The following is a 20,020-nucleotide window of genomic DNA, read 5'->3' as shown; positions in this document are numbered from 1 at the left end:
TTGCAGCCACGGAAAGGATTGTATTAATTATTAGTTGAGGTATAAGTAACAATTCGCTAAAAATATCCTTATTTTTTAATTTTTTCAACAACGGCAAAGGCTAAATATATGGCAGCTCACGTTTTCACAAATTACTGAATGAACAAGGGAATCTAGATACAAAGTCTTCTGAATTTTTAATATAATCTTATCTCGTAACAAGCGTAATTATATCTCTGATTGATTGAGGCAGGAGGATTCACGGAGAGGAAGTGGTAGGATTTCTGTCCAGTAAAACTTCGTCTCTCTGAGTTTTTAATGAAAGCTCTCCACTTTAAAAAAATTCTCCACAGAGATCACGTTATGTTCAAGAATACAGTTTTTTATATGTAAGCACTAAGAAGCTAGCTTCTGGCTAAGCTACTCCCACAGAAAGACCATCGATGGTGTACGAGGGTGGATCAATAAGTACCTTTGTTTGAAGACAAAGAGCGTTCCTGAGGGAAGTTTATGTTATCATCGTGTGCTGCCATCTGTCAAACGACGGTGAAACAAATTTAAAACTGATTTAAAGGTTAGTTTGGATTTGACAGCCAATCGAGTAAGACGTGTCTCGTGATGTTCGCTAAGATGGAACAAAACAGTATCGTTCAGTAATTCGCTTTTTGTTTTTGGATTGGAAGAAATGCGAGGAGATAAAAGCAAAGTTGTATGCTGTTAATGGGGACACTTCGCCATGTATGACCACAGTTAGATATTCGTTCAACGATTTTAAACGTGGGCGAACATCTGTTTATGATGAGGAGCGACTAGGACGCCCGGCAGACGTGGTTACTGAGGGAATCATTCAAAAATTCCTCCCCATGATTCTCGCTGATCGACGAACGAAAGTGCGCGAAGTAGCAGAGGCCGTGGGTGTGTCGACCGGAACGGCAATTAATATTTTACATGATAAGGTGGCGATGAAAAAATTGTCTGCCCGATGGGTGCCACGATTACTCACGGTGGACAACAAGCACCAGATCATTCATCCGGAGTTGTCGCCGCCAAACTGCATAAACTACGGTATGAATTGCTGCCGCACCTCCCGCATTCTCCCGATCTGGCTCCCTACGACTTTTTCTTATTTCCTAACATGAATAAATGGCTCGCGGGAAAAAAATAGCTCAAACGAGGAATTTATCGCCGAGACAGAGTCGTATTTTGTAGAGTTCGACAAATCCTATTTTTTCGAGGGGTTAAAAAAATGGCCGGAACGTTGGGAGAAGTGTATCTTTCTAAAAGGGGACTATGTTGAAAAATAAAAAAAATAATTTGGAAAAAATGGTTTCTTTATTTCTAACACGGGTACTTATTGAACCGCCCTCGTATATCCTAAAGCCCTAGGGTGACTCCTTACCCAGGGTGGGTATAGGAGTACGTATTACTTGGCCATTCTGCAGATTTTTGGACACTGTGAATGAACTAAAGGTGATCTGGAGACAGATGTAGGAGCTTTCATCAACCTACATACTATGACTCCAAGGTCGTATACGTACCGCATTCTGTTGTTATGCCAGGAATTTTGGCAGCAGGCTAAACGGAAAAAATTTCCAATCCCAATATTTCATACGAAACCCAGACCTTAAATAGGGAGACGGGGTGAACAAATTTTTCAGCAACCAATCTTCGAGTGCAAAGTATAATCCCAGATGACGATATTGTACACAGTCAAATCCAGCAACCGATTTTCTGGTCACCCGGAATTTTCGGGAAACCGCTCGCTGGCAGTACGTATGAAGAGAGAATGTCACCACACGTCGGCCTCAGTAGTACATGGTACATTTTCTCTCATCAAACTTTCGCTTTGTGTTTAACCTAATCATGGTTATGAATACAACCCCTATAATAAGGCACAGAGTCAAATCGTTATTTACACGAGTTAAAAACTGAGGATTATTTTGTAGCAACACTCAAAAGATGTCCTGTTCCATGACGTTTCTTCACTTCCTTATAATGATACCTTCCACTACTTCTTGTAGTTCATCCAAGACCGCTATTCAATTACTGAATGAACACATTTATCCAGAAATATTGATGGCCTTAAATAAGGATATTCGATTTTAAGCTCCTAACATATCAGCGTCACCCTGTTGCATCCTTTTAAAGCACCGGAAACCCGTTTTCATGTCATTTATACCCATAAGAATTCCTTATCTGCCCGATTCTTTTGGAGGCATATTAAGAGCGTATTTCCGTGGTTGTTGCAACCTCGCATGAAATTAGAAATAAGAGACAAGGTTTGTATAAAAAGTATTGGTAGCAAGTTTATTTCTGATGCGTGCGTGAAATATTGAATTCAGACCGTCGGTTAAGTGTGCGCATGATGGAAGATCGTATTGACATTGGTAAGATGACAATGCACACAATTATCACTGAAAATTTGGCGATGCAAAAGATCTGCACAAAGCTCGTCCCGAAGGTCTTGATAAACAATCAATAGCGGTAAGGAAAAAAAAAGAAAAACGACATTGATACGATTCCCCAAACCTCCTTACAGTCCCGAGTTAGCACCAATAGGCTGTTTCCCATTCCCAAAAGAGAAATTCTCCCTCAAAGGACACCTCTATGGAACCTTATGTGCCGTAAAAGAAGCTCGCGCATACCCCCTAGGAACCTTCGAAATCCGCCCACAAGGAGTTGAGGAAAAGCCGCTAGCAAGAGTGTATCGACGTTCAAGTAATATCTGATATAAAGCTATTTTTCCGAAAAATTTCCCGATACAATTTACACAAATAATTTACCTATAATAATGCACAAAATAACTGCCTCTTCCCACCCTAATAGCGGGAATATCACACGTCATTGAACAGAGTATGGAGTTCTCTCAACTCTCTCCTGCCACAACCACATTCAAGTTGTCACAATATGCGTTTATTCAGTAACGGAGATAGAACCGAAATTAGACACCTTCTAAGAAAAGAAAACTCGTCAGTAATTGGTGCAAGGGTAAGATCACAACCGACCGAATTTTGATGGAACGCATTCGGGAAGTCTTCCCCACACATTCTTCTCACCATCCTCCTCCCTCCTATAAATGAGCACTCTCTTTTCTTTGAAGGACTCCTGTAAATCCACTTCGACGCATCGTTCCCCATTTTATGCAGCGGTGAGACGTGGGACCTCCCAAACCCTTCGGACCGTGGCCGCATTTTATGAGCGGCGGCAACGGACTGCCGGTTCGTCGTTTTCATAAACTATCCGTGTGGGAATATCAAGGGGGGATCGGCACAAAAGGGGGCATGGACAGGTCGAGGGAAGAGAGCGGAGGGCGGGAGCGGGAGAGAAGATGATATATGGTGAGCTTCCACCGGAGGCCTGCTACGGATCCATCTTCCATCGGGGAGGGGGAGCAAGGGGAGACGAGGGGGGCATCTCAATTCGCATCCGCGCTGTCCGACCGCGGGGGTGTCAGGGAGGGGGATGAGGAGGTGGATGAAGAGGAGGATATATCCTTTTTCTCCCATAGATGGAACAGAGTACCTACGGGCATGGTGGAGGCGGGGGCTAGGGGCGGGGGAAGTGGCGGAGAGAGCGGTGGTGTGGGGGATCGAAGGAGGAGGGTGGAGGAGGGGAGGGAAGAGTAAGGGGTTTGACTGGCGAAGCGAATAAATGGAGTGCGCTTCCTTTGTTTTTTGATCAATGACCGCCCCGAGGAGGAGTGAAAGGGTGGGGGAGACGGAGGAGGGAGTAGGGGCGCATTGAAAGGACAAGGATATGGAAGAGGAGTGGGGCGTGCGAGTGGGGGATACATAAGGAATCGCACGCGCCCAAACCCGCCAGAGTTGCAGAAAAGTTCTCGTCAGAAGGGATGTTCTTCGTTCGGGAGGGAGCAAGGAGAGAGGGGAGGGATGTGGAAGAGAGGGGAGGGATGTGGAAGAGAGGGGAGGGATATGGAAGAGAGGGGAAGGGTCGCCATTTCCGTATCCATCATTTCGACATTTCCGATCCTCGTATGAAGACGCGCACCCCCTCTCCCCCATCCCCATCTTCCGCAGCAGCAGCTGTACCACCCCTCAGCACGTCCCCTTCGAAAATATCGGCCTCCGCACCCACCCCGCTGAACCCCGGCGTACCATATTCCCCGGTCTTAATCATCCCTTCATCCAAAAACCATTCATTAGTACTTCAATCCGATTTTTGGTTGACCGCAAACCCTCTTTTCATTCTGCAAACCCGCTTTTCCCATTTCATACTATCTCTCTCAATTCACGACGAATTTTCCGTCTTGATCTGCCATTTTCGCGTGTATTTGACCTTTTGGGGTAGCTATTTCTTTAATTCTCTTATATCCTTAACTAAACAGCTGTGCCCAAAGGCATTCCCAATTCATCAGTTCCTTTTCCTCATATTATTTCATACGATCTTCCCCTTTTTCCTTGGTGGTTGCTTTCCTAATTTCTCATACTTTCTGTCGATTTGATCAATTTGTAGTTTTCTCTTTTCAGTTAGTGTTTTCAGGTTTACAATAACTTACGTCCTGCCACTTCCACAGCTTAAAGAGCACTGAGATTCGTTTCGTGGGAGAGATTAGCTTTTTCCCCACCAAGTCCAAGTAGATTGACCATACTCCAACCGATAGGAGTGGCGCGGGAAATTCAATTTGCTTTACTTTCGGAACGCACCCTATGCATGGAACAAGTTAATGAGGACATAAAATAGAATTTTATCAGGGGGTGAGAAATCGACAATGAATAGAGAAAAACTGCCGTATACAACCAATCTTAGGAATGAAATAATGACGATTATTTGGAAATAATGATATCACTTTCACCATTCAAACCTGATGATGTTGTCTTTGCAAAGAAATCGGTGGTGTTGAAATAAAAATTTATGGAAAAGTTTCAAGTGTTTTCATTATTTTGTTATCATCCTTTTTCACTACGCTAAACCTGGAACTCATGAATTCATCACAAGCGATGATAGTTATTTATCGCAGTTCGTTGCTTGAAAGTAAGCTAAAACTTGGCCATTTTTTACTTACTTATTTGTCAGTACCAATGAAATAATTCCCAAGGAAAATTTTCGCTCACATCCACGTACATGAATGGTGCTACCAGGAAGAGCTCTGAAAAAAAAAGTTCAAAAATACGTGTGTCTGCCACCTAATTATAGATACTGCTTTACTACGTCATCTGTCTCAAAGGGCGTATAATGAATGTTCCGATGCATATGAGTTGAGTATTCAGTAAACGACAACACATTCAGTAGTTGTTTCATACGGTTAAATACGTTCGAAGTTCTTAGAGAATGCATATCATTAATTTATTTTTCTCCTCCATTTTCTATACTTTGTTCCTAAGTACATTAAATCCTTATGAAGGTAAGCTTGGGTTTTCTTTTCTAATTTCTTTTGAAACATGCACATTATTTTGCTGCTTTGGGTTCGTGAGTTGATTGATAAAACACAATCGCAGCATGCCTCGAATCGCATGGTAAGCGGTGAAGTCCACTTCTGTAGAGGGGCGATGAGGCCCTGGGTGGCCCTGAAAGGCACCCTCCCCTTTGACCTACAACATTTTCCCAACTGGACGCACAAGTGGTTCCGCCACTGCCATCATCCCACGCCAGGCTTGGACCCTGCTCGCCCACCCGCCCAGTCCAATTTCTTGGTCCCATAGCCACCCACTCCACATCAGCCCTTCCTCTGCCCATCCTTGTGCTCTCCGCTTTCTTCTATCCAGTTTCTGTCCCCCCTGGACCTTAATGGGCGACTTAGAATCAGTCCAGAGGAAAGAGGACGTAGTGCTTGGGATCAAGAGGTGAAGAGCACTTGCAAAGTTGAAAGTCAACTTCCTTCGGGACGGCAGTTCTATGCGTAAAGCATCAAGTCAAAGCCGTGGTATGATTTCCGTGCCTCTGAGGCAACAAAAATATCAAAATGTATTCCATTTACATACATGTATATTAGCCCTTTTAATATACGCATTTAGCCGCTTGGTTTATCGCTGTACTGGCCACTATAGAATAAAAAAAGACACCATTCCACGTTGAATCAATAACGATATCGTTATTTTCGTTCGGAAATTACCGAGGAGTGGATTGATGAGCTCTGCATCTTTCTAGAGTTTTCAACGGTTTTATTTTCATAGAAAGGTGACAGAGGAACTGCCAGTATTTTATTGGGAAAACTACAGGCAATCCGTGCCAGCTAACACGATTAAAAACCCGACAAACAGGCACAGTGCAACGACACCGTTTCATAATCAAGGTGAAAAACCACAATTAAATACATATGTATATTCTAAATTTTAATGACTTTAATTACTGGGCGGCTAACAAAGATCTCCGCCTAAATATTGGTAAAGACTTTGCAATCATAAGCAATTTTAGGGAGCTCAAATTATATTCAATTGTTCCCTGTTCAACTTTGTGGAAATTCATGTTCATTAAATGAAGAATACAACATATCTTTCCACTGTCCTTGGGACAGGGGAAAGGTACATTGTATTCTTCATTTAATAAGCACAAATTATATTCAGATGGATTAAAAATAATTACATTTTTATTTTAATGATAAAATTACTTTGCTAAATCTGTAAGTAAACGTTTATTCCTATGGTCACAAACATGCTCTAAGATAGTCTTAAATTATAAGATGGTCGTTTCAAATAACAAGTAACCAAAGGGAAACGGCATGGTTCCTTTCTTTCCTTACTTCATTTATATATTAGCACTCAAGTTCCTGGTGTGTGCTTGTAAAATTATAATTACTTCTGATAAAAGACACCGCTCGTATTTAACGATTTATGCCCCACCATAATAAGCAGGGGTACTTAACAGAATATAATATGCTCAGAATTCTTTTTTTCCCCTTCAAATATAAATTTGCGTAATTTTCTCACGCTTCTTCATCATCTAGCGTCCTCATAATTCTGACTACTCATCGATCATCTCATAACAGTAAGGAAAACGCCGTCTTTGATTGTCTAAATATCGTAAGATACTATTCCAACATATAATCCCAAAGCAGCATTTTCCTCTTCTATTGAATGTCAATCTAAGGGAAAGAATTAGCTCAATCCAGGGACTTTGAAGCACCAACGCATTAATTTCGCTCAACGTCAACTTTTCATGACTATCAGTAGTATATCTACAAAAGCAGGTTTTTTACAGATCCAAATTATGAGAATGTTACAATTCTAAGCCCCGCGCAACACGAAAGTAATTAAACTGAGCCCATACATCACAGGAAAGCACTTTTTTAATTTCACTGAACGTGATCTCCTTAAATCCGTATAACATGCCTTAAATCCTTTCCGCCGGGTGCCTAGTTCACTGAACACTCTTCAAATAACTGCGGGAGATGCCACGACAGTATCTTAAACACAGTCATCCGCTATTTGTGCGCCGGAATGTAACAATTTCGATGAGTAAGAGGTGAATTATTTTGACTCTTTGAAATTGTAAAATTCTTACCTCTTTTGCCATCTTGTTTTTATTACCCCATTGCCTCTCTCAATCTCTCAATCTCCTCCATCCTATTGTCCTACCGCTTCGGAATTTATCTCCCTCATCCTCTATATACTAAGTCACGTTTCGTATGTTTCCTTTCCGTTCATTAGCATTTTCTATCATTTCCACAGCTACCTCTCAAAATTCTGCAGTCTTCAATTCCGATATTTTTCTCAAAGGCCAATTTTCCGAGCAATACAAAAGTGTTCGCTACTTAAGTTTCCACTCACCTTTTCCTTTTCATTACTTTGAGATTCAGTTCTCAACGTCCCTCAATAATCTGTCACCTTTCTTCTAAAAAATTTCATCAATAAGTCATGTTTTCAACCTGCTCTAGTTTATGGCCTCCAAATGTTGTGTTTCAGTTATTGGTATTCAATCGTTTTTCGAAGATGTTAGGTGGAAATCGACTGAAAAACAATATAGTTTTTGCCTCTCCTTACAAAAAAAAACCTGACATTTAAAACTGCAACAAATCCCTCTTTAAGTCCACATTCCTCGATCCTCATTTCATTCCGTCTTACTCGCCTACACCTTTCTACTCCTGCGTTTACCTAAAATTCTCCCCCCTTACTCAGTCTTCAAAACCATAAAAACTCCGCTACTAGGGCAGGAACAATTACTTACTGCTATACTAAGAACTTAGAAATGCTATACTAAGCGATACTAAGCTATACTAAGTTCAAATATTACGGCTTCTGAGTAGAATAAGCTATAATTTTACCTTGCCTATAGAATTATATAAAACTTCCCAAACTTTGGAAAGCTTGGACGTGTCTCTCAGCCTCAGTATCGCTGCAGTAATTGGAAATAAGATCCATATTCCCAAAAGCTTAGTTACCCAGGATGTGGTATATTAGGTTTTTTGGTAGATGAGAATTAGAAAGATAGAAAAAGCCGTGTTACTTGTTCTTCAGGGCGCGTGCACTGTTGGCTGTTTTAAGAGTCCATAGGGGGTCCAAGGCATTTGACAACAGAGTCCCATCTAGCTTTATCCACTAGAGAACATTATTTCTTTTCTGGTCTTTTTTTTAATCTTCTTCAGTTTTTGATCTGATTGAAGGATGACAAATAAATAAGTTGTCATTGATGTTTCAATAAATTTTCTATAAACTGGACTCTATCTCGGTAGACTGCCTGAAGCTTCTCTTTTCGTTAGTTCTTGTACTCACTTCCTCATTAGAAATTTCCTCGATTTGTTTTTCAGCATACGTATACTATACGCACCGACATTTTTGAAAAGACTAGTTACTTCTTCTCTTATTTCTCCTGGGTACAAGTTTCACATCCATACAATGCCACATGTGGCTTTAAAAAATCATAGTTAGGCTAGATACACGAAAAAAGGATTCTTATTCACAGGAGAATATAGAAGACACAGAATATGAAAACGTACATCTTACATATGTTGACATACACTATCGTCGTAGGTGAAAAAAGACTTCAAGAGGTACCAATAAAAGCATGAATAATGATTCTACAGAAAACAGTAAAAACTAGGACTTCTCAGATAGGAATCCAGAATATCATGTACATGCCTAATAAATTGAATTTTCAGTTTGTTTTTGCAGCATTGCATTTATTGAACACACAGATCATAGGCAGTTCGTTCAAATTTTTCAGACATTGAACAAAACTATGTCTTCTAGATTCGATTCCACTAGATTATCTGCCTTAGTTAATTGGTGATAATTTGACTACTTTGAAGGCGCCTAAATTTCATTTTCGCCAAAAATCCGTTTTTTTCAAAATTTCATTAGCTAAATAGGAAATAAACAAACATCATCCTTCACAATTTGGCCATTCTTTCCAATCTGAAACAATTAAACAAATACGAGTGCGTGAGTTAACTTTACTTCAGTTCCTTATATCGTATTGTATTGAGTGCTGGGTAAATGTGACGAAAAAGTGAAGGAACGATGTTTTCTTGCCCTAGTCAGGCCCCACCTAGAGTATTCTGCCAGTATATGGGATCCTCAAGAGATAAATTTGATTTCGGAATTGGATCGAGTTCAGCGGAGGGGGGTTAGATTTGTCAAAAATTGTTATGGCCAACGCAAGAGCGTAACTACTTTGCTAGAAAATTTAGGCTGGGATTCCCTAAAACTGCGGCGTTTACAATATAAACTTATTAAAAACATTTAAAGATGGGTCCTTTTCCGATGGCATCAAGAACATAATAAGAACCCCAACGTATTACGGGCGGAGGGATCACGAATATAAGATTAGAGAGATTTCAATGCAACAGTTTCAGAGTGTAAAAATCATTCGCCTTGACTGGGATTCGAACCCAGATCCCTCAATATCCGGCCGAGTGCTTTAGCCACTTAAGCTACCGAGGCGTCCTCTTAAACTCTGAAATTTTGGGGCTTTTAAAGGAACAAGATGTTGTGACGAAATACCGTACATACAATGTCACAGGCATTCGTATTCGTGCGCAAGGCGCCACAGTCCACGAGGTTAAAGCCAACTTTAAACACTTATGGTGTTTTCACTTTGACAAATTCCAAAGAAACTGCGGGAGATGCCGCAACAGTAACTTTTAACGGAGTCATCCTATGTGCATTTTAGGACGCCTCGGTAGCTTAAGTGGCTAAAGCACTCGACCGGATATTGAGGGATCTGGGTTCGAATCCCAGTCAAGGCGAATGATTTTTACACTCTGAAACTGTTGCATTGAAATGCACATTAGCGGATGACTCCGTTAAAAGTTACTGTTGCGGCATCTCCCGCAGTTTCTTTGGAATTTATTAGAGAGATTGACTGCAAGACAGACAGGTTTAAATGGTAATTTATTCCAAGAACAATAAGAGACCAGAATGCTTGTAAACGATATCCCCCAGGAGTCAGCTCGACATAATAAGTATTAACCTACAAGGTAGCGACTGCGCATGGTTATACGATTATATTCATATATTTTTTTGCAGGTTCCCCTCACCTTTCCCCATCCATTTGAAAAATCCTAACCCCCTCATCCCTTACCCTTTCCTCCTGGTGCTGCACCCCTTGCCACACATCTTTTTGGTGGCTCGCAGGGAATTGATGTAGATGTTTTATCAAAAGGGATGCAGATCATTTTGAGTTGACTGACATGACTCCCTATAAATGTAAATTCCTGATTTCCACAGTTGTAAATAAATATACTAATCCATCTTATTTCAACAGCTTCAAGTGGTTTGATCAACTATTGCATGCTCAGGCATGATCATCCCAAACTCAAGTAATAATTAATTAAAGCTTAAAAGAGGAATACGGAATCACTACATATACATAGCGCCTTATTAAAGCTTTTGATTGATTATAAGTCCCATTTACATGCCCCATAAATTGATTGAACAACAAGTTTGGGCAAATACTATTTCAGAAATGATACATACATGACAGCCTCCCCACCATAATGATGCAAAATATAAATGATCAGAATTGCTGCAAACAACGATGAATATTATTCATAATAGTCTAGAATGTTGTATTACTTTATCTAACATTAAATCGACTGTTCTACTTACTATCAGCTGATCTTGCATGAGTATAGAATTATTTTGGAATAAGATTCTGTAACACATTTGGCTGTTTCATAAATTATATCCTAATAATAAATATTATTTCCAAGGTTGTGCCGTCCTCTCTCGTAAGACTTTCGAAAATATTGAATTCATGTGCATCTCAGCCCTCGCTGAAGTCGCTCTAAACGAATATTTCGCGTGCGAAAAAATCCTGGATGTACACATACGTAAAGTTGTCCTTCCAAAGTTTGGGAGTTGACCTTATGCAAAACTATTTTTTCGGGAACTAAAACATCTGCCATTTTGCATCGTACGAGCCAATTTACATGGCTCATATACACATATTATGTGGTAAGAGACTGAATTTGCCGGGGATCGAGATGGTGCGGGGGCTAACGCACTGGCTTCCCACCCAGACTCCCACCCTCGGGTTCAAATCCCGGCGGTGTTGAATATTTTTCAGAGGTATCTCGATCCCTACTTGAGGTGCTTTGTGGAGGGCACTTTGAGTGAGCACGCCGTCCGTCGGATGGGACGTTAAGCTGCGGACCCCTTGGCGCCTTTCGTAAAGAGTAGGCTAATGCCGACGCCGGGTTTCTCTCCACCCTTCATCCTTTCATGTCCATCCCCTATGGCGCAAATGACCTCAGCTGTCGGTCGCCTCCCCTAAATACTACTACTACTGAATTTGCCGCAAATATGCCACATATCAGCAATTACCATGTTTAATTTTTTACCAGAAATAAACAGTTGACAACTCTTTCTTTTTAACCTTTTCAAAAGTTTCACGGGATATCAGAAACATGGGTCTCGAGTTAATACAACTTGAGATGAAGAATGTGCCCTCGGGCGAATATTTATCCCTTCATCAACGGAAAATCGCTCGCTTGAGTATCCTTTGGAAATGACAAGCACTGGGTGCATGCGGAATGCATGTTTAACGTGTAGGAGCAAAATATGCGATGAGTGGACAAGACGCAATGGAAATCTAATGAAGTTTTTCGCCAGCGTTCAACGCTACGTTCGCGTCCCCCGCCTCCCCTTTCCCCCCTCCCGGCCGCATCTCTGCGCCTCGACCAACCCTTCCTCAACCTACCCCCTCCCTCGCAATCTCCCCTCGTCCACAAGTGCTCTCCTCAGCTCGGTCTAATTTAAAAAAATGGGAGTAGTAAAAGAAGTAAAGGCGGGGGGGAGGTGCGGAGAGTAGGAGGGGGAAGGTCTGCACGCGAGAGCGGGAGGAAGTCATAACCACGTCTACCACCTGAAAAATACTTGGCAAACAAAGTATCCGTGTGGAATCGGGACCATTGGCTCAATCAGTATAATTTCGTGGTTTATTGCAGGGATTTAATTTATTAATTAAATGAAGATTGCGAGAAAGATAACTAAATCAACATTAGTAATGAAAGATGATTTTTCTCTAATATTGTACATAGGTGACTAGGTTCGATACACTGCATCTTTTCAAATGCCCGCTCATCTATACAGTGACGTTTATTTACATGAGGGCATTAATTTTCTCTGTTGAACTGAGCGGGAACTAGATAGTGAGAAAATTCATTTGAACATGTCGTCAGAGCAAAATTTTAGTGTAAAAGTGCAAACATTCTATACACACTATGGGAAAGATTTACCTCAAAAGATTAAGGGCCAGGTTCTCCAAGCTAAGCCGATTAGTACCCGTAGTTTCCTAGTGCGACACATTTTTAAAGTAATAACTATGTTGCTACGCAACGGCTACTTTTCAAAAAATAAGTAGTTTAGGTTGTCTCCATTTACACCTACAATTGTTTCCGAAGTGTTTGTAGTTTTGAGTAACAGGCCCACGATGCCATATCACATGTGCATTTACAATTACCAGGAGTTAAAAAATTGGACAACTAAATGGGCTCTTACAGAGACTACAAACAGATATGCGGGCGAGTTATACTGATTATGATGTTCATAAAAATTTCGAAAAAAGCATTCCTTTTTTAGGAGTTATCGCAAATGTTACCAGTTTACCCTGGTTTACTGTAAAAAAGTACGATCCCTCACAAAATACAGAAGACAGCGTCACTCGGTGTTGATAGAACAATTAAAGGAAAGCAAAAAATAATTCTAAGTATTTTGACTTCTGAAATCAATCGCGCCCATAGGAGAAGAGGCACATTCTCCCATGCTGCCACCCACGGTTTCCAACAGGGCTCTTTGTGACCAGCATTTGTGTCATTCAGCCCTCGGTGCCCGACGAAGTCCACAGCCCATCCTCCTAACCGGGCATAATTTTTTGGCCAATTATCGGAGTCGCTGGCCCACCAAGCGATCACGCGGTATCCGAATATTAAACGCATCTTTTTTCTTGAATAAAACAGGCCATAAATCTTTTTATTTCGTTCCGAGATCGAAGACTCCCGTTCGGACCCGCAGAGGTGGCAAGCCTGATTTCAACACAAGGGAGTCGGGCGCTTTTGAGGGGATTCTCACTCTCTTTATAACCCCCTCTTCTGTGAGCCTACCTTCCCCTTCCTCCTCCTTCGTCAGGTGCCCAGAGGAGAGGTAGGGAAGGAATGTGTATTTCGACACGGTAAGTTTAAGTTTTGTATTTTTTATCCAGAAAATACAAAAGGAAAAACTCTTTCCCGAAACATTTTTTTTTCAAAGGAAATGAGATTTTTTTTTCTCCCGTTTCCCAAATTACACGGAATGCATCTTAATTTAATTTTTTCTAAATTGAATTTAACGTCTTTTCACCATTTCACACCGCCAATTGTTATTTGAGTGACAAACCTAGCGATTGACTCGTTTAAATTTAGCTTATTTCGTTGGAATGATTTCAAGAAGAAAGATGAGGAGGGCATAGATATTTAAATGTTCTTCCACGGCAATCAATTCGGCGAAAATCATGAATATTTAAAAAGAACGGGAGGCGTACTTTTCCGCAGATATTATTGGATATGGCGAGTTTCACTGTGATAGTGCATTATCGGGTAATGGGGATCTGTCATTGGATACTTGCGATGCATAAACACACAGCATGTGGGGTGGGAGTGAGTGGAAGCTCAAACGGAGTTGGTTAATTTTTATCAACCAGTGAATAATAAGAGGAATTTCATTTAAAATATGGATAAACAGAACTTCCACGAAGCAAAGCCTGGCCCTGTAGAGTTTATTGAAAACCATGAATTTAATTGTTAAAGTAATTGATGACATAACTGCGTTTCAATCCATCAGAAGTCCTTCTATTGAGCAGTATTCTAATGGCTGAGTGAAGTTTACATGAGTTCAGGGATTAAAAACTGCTATACTTCTAAGCCTTGTCTAAGATAAATAGCTAGCCCCTTTATATCTATAAATGTTTTTCCAGATCCTCATACGTTACTACTTCTCGTAACACTGTCGAATATGCCTCTTCTTCTTCCCTCGAACTCGCTCACCCAACATACTGCCATCCAGAACCGCCTTCATAAGACCTCTGGAAATGGATATTTTAAAATTTCATATTCTTTGTAGAGCCATTTTGTTTATATAGATGACGTTCAACAATTAATGAAGAAAATCATCATTATACTCACTGACGAAACGATTGCGGAACTACCGCACTGGTTATGTAACCAGAAATAAGAATTATACACGGTTCGTCCGGAAAATAAGTGTACAGACTCCTGGGCTGGGCGCAATCGTGTAGGAGATAATTAGAACTGGCAGGGTATATATTTTGTCAATATTCTGCATGTAATTTTTTATGCAATTGACCCATCTTTTTAATAGTTCTACAGCATGATTTGAATGTACATATCCTGTTATTGAATATTATTTCATGTAAGTACCTTCCTTCGTGTTATTAACTTTTCCGAGTGCGCGATGAAACTAATATTTGTGTATAGGTGACATGATTGGGATAACGCATGCATGACTGGTGACCTAATACCCTGCCCTTGCGGCGGCTTGCGGGGTATTTTGGAAATGCAGATGAGATTTCCGTGGGAAATCATAGGCAGCGTAGGGAATAAGGAACTGCCCCCTCTTATTACCCTATTAATGTCTGAATTTCAAAAGCTGTATAATACAGGGTTCGTCCGGAAAATAAGTGTACTGATTTTTTCCCGCCGCTCCAGGCGCGCCCAGCCCTCTGACGGGCTGCGATTGGAGGGGGGTATGTTGGCAAGCGACGCTGAAAAAGGCAGTCGGCTCTGAGCAGTGGTGTAGTGAGGAGCTCTGTTATCGCGAACCTCCACGCTCGACCCACGTCACGGAACGCGATGCCGAAGTTTTTAGAGCAGCGTTATTCCATCAAATTTGCGGTAAAGCTTGGGAAATCGTCTACCGAAACTGTCGGTATGATTAACCAGGCTTACGGGGAGTCAGCCATGTCCAGAAACATGATCTTTCAGTGGCACAAGATGTTCGTGGAGGGCAGAGAAGAGGTCGACGACGAGTTTTCGAGAGGTTCCCGATGATGCCTTCGCGGGAGCGTTCCAGAAATGGGAACGCCGCTGGAACAAGTGTATCGACTCACAAGGGTCCTATTTTGAGGAATATTAGCTTAAGATATGTAAAAGTGTAATAATTTTTTTTTCCTGAGCTCAGTACACTTATTTTCCGGACGAACCCTGTACATTAGGAATAAAAGTCTGATGCATTAAAATGAAATGTACCTACAAAGAATCAGATGACCAGAATTGTGGCACATATGAGTTTCTCACGAAGAGAAAAGCGCCGAAATCTAGTTTACGATGTGAATTTATAAGCAAGTATCACTTTTCCAGATTACGAAGTTGTATTCCTGAAAATTCCGGTTTAAATACGGGTGAGTAAATGGACGTTTTAGTACAAATCAATTCAGTACAATGTTATTGGTATCAGTGGATATTTTATGGAAACTATTGGTCTCTTCAGAAACATGAAATATCTTCTGCTAACGTAGGATAATCAAGTGTCCCTGGAACAAAGGTAATATTTTACTAGTTACCCTTTGGGAAAGTGGCTTAACGTAAGTGAATTTGTCTAAAAACTTTGTAATTTCACTACTTTACAGTAATATTGTGGAACTTTGGAAAGTCACTGGACTTTTTTCACCCAAGAAAAATTTGACAAACGGTTAGAAGAAATAAAATTCCTTCTGATACCGTTTCGCAGGTTTCGTTATTTAGTGTTTCTAACATTTCAAACACAAATACTGATGAAGAAAAGACCACATATGACTTCGGAGTACATCTTTATAAATACTAGAAAAACGTAATGCTTGTATTATCAATTGATTTAACGTATATTTATACTTACTACTTGATATTCCAATTACAATTAAAGGTAAATTTCATATAAATCATGTAAAATTTATGAATGCTCCAGAGGGACTTTTTAAAGAGAGAGGTTTTATGGAGGAAAAAGAAACGTAGACGTGCTTTCCAGTGGAGATAAAAACTCGTAAATTTAAGCAAGATACAAGTAATAAAAATGAACGTTACTTCGGGCATGTTTATTTATATTCTGGGGATATAATAATTAAACATTTCTTTCGGCCATAGTGCTGTCTCTTCGATAAATAAGCGAGTTTGGTCTGTCACTTTGACATTCCCGATTAGCCATATTTGATCACTCATTAGATTAAACAATATACCGCACCATCAAAGGAGTTTAAATAAACACCAATTCCTGAGTTGGAGCTTAAAATCAGAATACTTTTTAAACGCCGAGTTTCTCATCATATTAACTCGCTCACGATATTCTTATGTAGTCAAAAGATTCTCGAGTTTTGACTTAAACATGCAAACACGAATGCTGCTTAATGTAGCATAGTAGGAATTTGAAATAAGAGAATATAAACAGCCAGTAGCGAGTGGGATTCTGAAAATGGCGTAATGATTAACTAAAATTTCAATTTAATTATGCTGCCAAAATAAATGGAAATATTTCTCTTGAAATTTACTAATATTTTGTAAATAAATTTTTCTCGTTAATTAATTCTTACGTACTTAAAAATAAATACATCCCAGAAGGTTGGCTTATCTAAGAGAAAACACATCACCTCCTGAACTCAAAGCGGTATCTTTTGCTGGAAAATCTCTCTAAACTCGAGGGATATAAAACGTAAAAAATTATTACCAAGGCAGAAGTCCAAGTATCCTCGGCATTTTATCATCACCACAGCTGTAACTCGTCTTTACGAGGTAAAAATAAATGAATATGCAAAGTAAAGGCTCGATTAAATAGGTATGATATCAAATATTGTAGAAGTTATTACGTTCAAGCAAAATAATTTAGATATTGATAGTAACAGGAATAGGGGATGTAAATCTAAATTGTAGAATAAGCGTAGTGTTTTGAAGTTAAACCAGTGTAAGCAAAGGAAACTGATAATACTCACTGGTAGAAATATAATTGTTGCAAGAAAACCACTGTAGTTTTCAATATTTTTAAATAAAGTTGTCTTTTAGTATTTTATGAATACATAATAATGTATATTCAACCCAAACTAATCATCCCCAGAGTAATCCTTTACACTATTCTTCATCCTCAAATAAATGATCCATAGTTTCCTCGCCCTTTTCCTAATTATTGTTCCTATAGTTTCGTTTACGGTTTTCTACATACATATATCCCTTTTTTTATACGTTTGTTTCCATGTTGCTGAATCGTTTTTTCTTTTATCCTCTATTTTATTTAACCTCCATTCATCTTTTATGATCTTGAATATTTTTTTTCATGTTAATGCTTCTAAATTCCATTCTCTTAACCGTCTTCCCTGTTTTATCTTTTTGAATGGCTGCTACAACTCATAATTACTAAATTTCGATCTAAGCCCACATCCAGTCCTGGATAACTGTCCGAATTACTCACTATTCCCAAATCTATGCTTAACAGAATTATGTTCTAAATGACATCTTTTTGAGTCTCCCGGGATTTTCCATATATTCTCAACCTTTACTGTGCCTGACAAAGTGTTGGGTAAGATTCATTGTCTCCTGCAGAACTCTCTTATTGCTTTCTCCCCACTCCGATTCTTTCTTCATAATCCATAATCCACTAACCTCACTGCTATCTCTTCCTTCGCCTACCGTCGTGTACAAATCACCCATCCATATCAAATGTTTCCTCTAAATAGCACTTGAAATTATGTCCTCTAACTGATCGTATACCTGTTAACCTTTCTTTTCGCTTTAGTGGCTTGGTGCCATGTAAACCTTAAAAATGATCAAGTTTATTGGTTCAGCTCTTACCAACCAAATTCTATCATTCGTCTGGTCTATGCTTGATACGCTTTTTATTACATTTTTGCCACCTCGTTTCGTTCTCTTTCACTCCGCTCTACATTATTTATCAATAGTGTTCCAGTAATCCTCGCTACCCTTCCATTTCACATCACACGACCTTACGATATCTATATTTCCTCTCTTCATCTCCCGCTTTGAATTACGCAATTCCCTTGTTCTCAGCATCGTCCGAAGTCTCCACATTTTTTCTGATTAACCCTTCCTCTGTGCTGGTGCCGTTTGTGTTTCTTTGCAATGATTTCGTGAGATAAATACCGCGAAACACAAGATCTCCCGCCTCTGGGGATGTCTTAATGGACCGAGTCCCGTAGTCGCCAGGGTTCATATTCAATTCTATGCTCGTTATCGTTTCGTGGGCTAATTGACTGAACTGGTTTCCCATTGCCTTCTTCAATAGCGTTTTTAAAGTAACATTATCACTCAAATGACCTCTTGAGTTCAGATGCTTTCGGGGACACCTCATTGTACAACAGACAATGCGAGGACCATCTTCCGTCTTAGTTGATTCCCCCTTGAGGCATATGTATCATACGGGGTCACACAAGTAATTATTATTTAAGGTAGGTATCAGTAAGACAAGCACTTTAACAGGATTTTAAGAATGATAATCAGGAGCTGCAACTTAATATAATTATAAAAATTAACAGCATCAGAACATTCTTAAGAGCCAAAAATGGCTCAGAAGAACTCAGAATACGTTCACATTGAATCACATTGCATTGATATTTTTCTTTAGTTTGAAATTTTTGTAAAATGCATTATTTTTAGGATGGTCATTTACTTAATATGTTCGTAAAAAATGAATAACCTTAGAAAAAACAGCGATAGTGGGTCATTGGCATTATCTATTAGCAACGCTGATTTAGAAATTCGATTCAGAGAATTTGAAGTACGAGGACTCGTAAAGACTTGTTCCAAAACGCGCTGATAGATTTGGTAAGAGAACTCGCAGAAGAAACACAAGCTTTATTTTAATGCACCATTATTTTTAGGTGATAATAATTGAAATAATTAATTTAAACTTGTTGGTGAACAATTTTTATACATACAATGCTAATAACGTAAATAAATACATATTGAGGAAAATATGTTGCATGATTAATAGTGTCCTGACCACACTGCCTTTCCTCTCCATATGGTCACCTACCCGAAAGTTGAATATTAACCAAAATATCTTTTGAAAAGAAATTTTCATTGATGTTCCTTAAAATCAAAAAGCTAAGTAAACCTTCAAAGCTTCTTCGATATTCGAATACGGAAGAAATGGAAAAATAGTCGAACCAAAGGGTTAGACAAAAGGAGGTGTTCAATAGGGTGATGGGAGAGAGGGAATTGATGGAGAAATATTCGAAATTGATGAAAAATATAGGTTGAAAGAGATGCAGGTAGATGGCGAAATGTTGATGGTTATAATGCAAAAAATAATTTCAAGGTATCGGGGAATAATGGAGTGAATAAAATAGGTGTTTTGAAATCAAAATTGAAAATAACACAAGAATTAAACTGACTAGGGTAAAATTATTTTCATAAAGCACGGGTATTTTTTTCTGTGAGTAATAATTTTGTCGAACCGACAAAAATCAACCTTTACGTGTTACATTTTACCTAAAATAGTAATACTGCGATAGATGCTCTACAAAATCATTTGAAAGTTCTCATTGGGAAATTATTAGTAAGTTTGCTGAATTTAGAACTAATTTTTAATGTTAAGTGATCATAACATCATTTGTTTCACAACATAATAAATGCATAATTGCTTATAAATAACTACATGTAGGACTTCGAAGA

This window comes from Hetaerina americana, unplaced genomic scaffold (assembly GCF_022747635.1).
Source record: "Hetaerina americana unplaced genomic scaffold, ioHetAmer1.1.p SCAF_8, whole genome shotgun sequence".
Taxonomy (NCBI): Eukaryota; Metazoa; Arthropoda; class Insecta; order Odonata; family Calopterygidae; genus Hetaerina; species Hetaerina americana.
Note: the sequence above shows the minus strand (reverse complement) of the source record.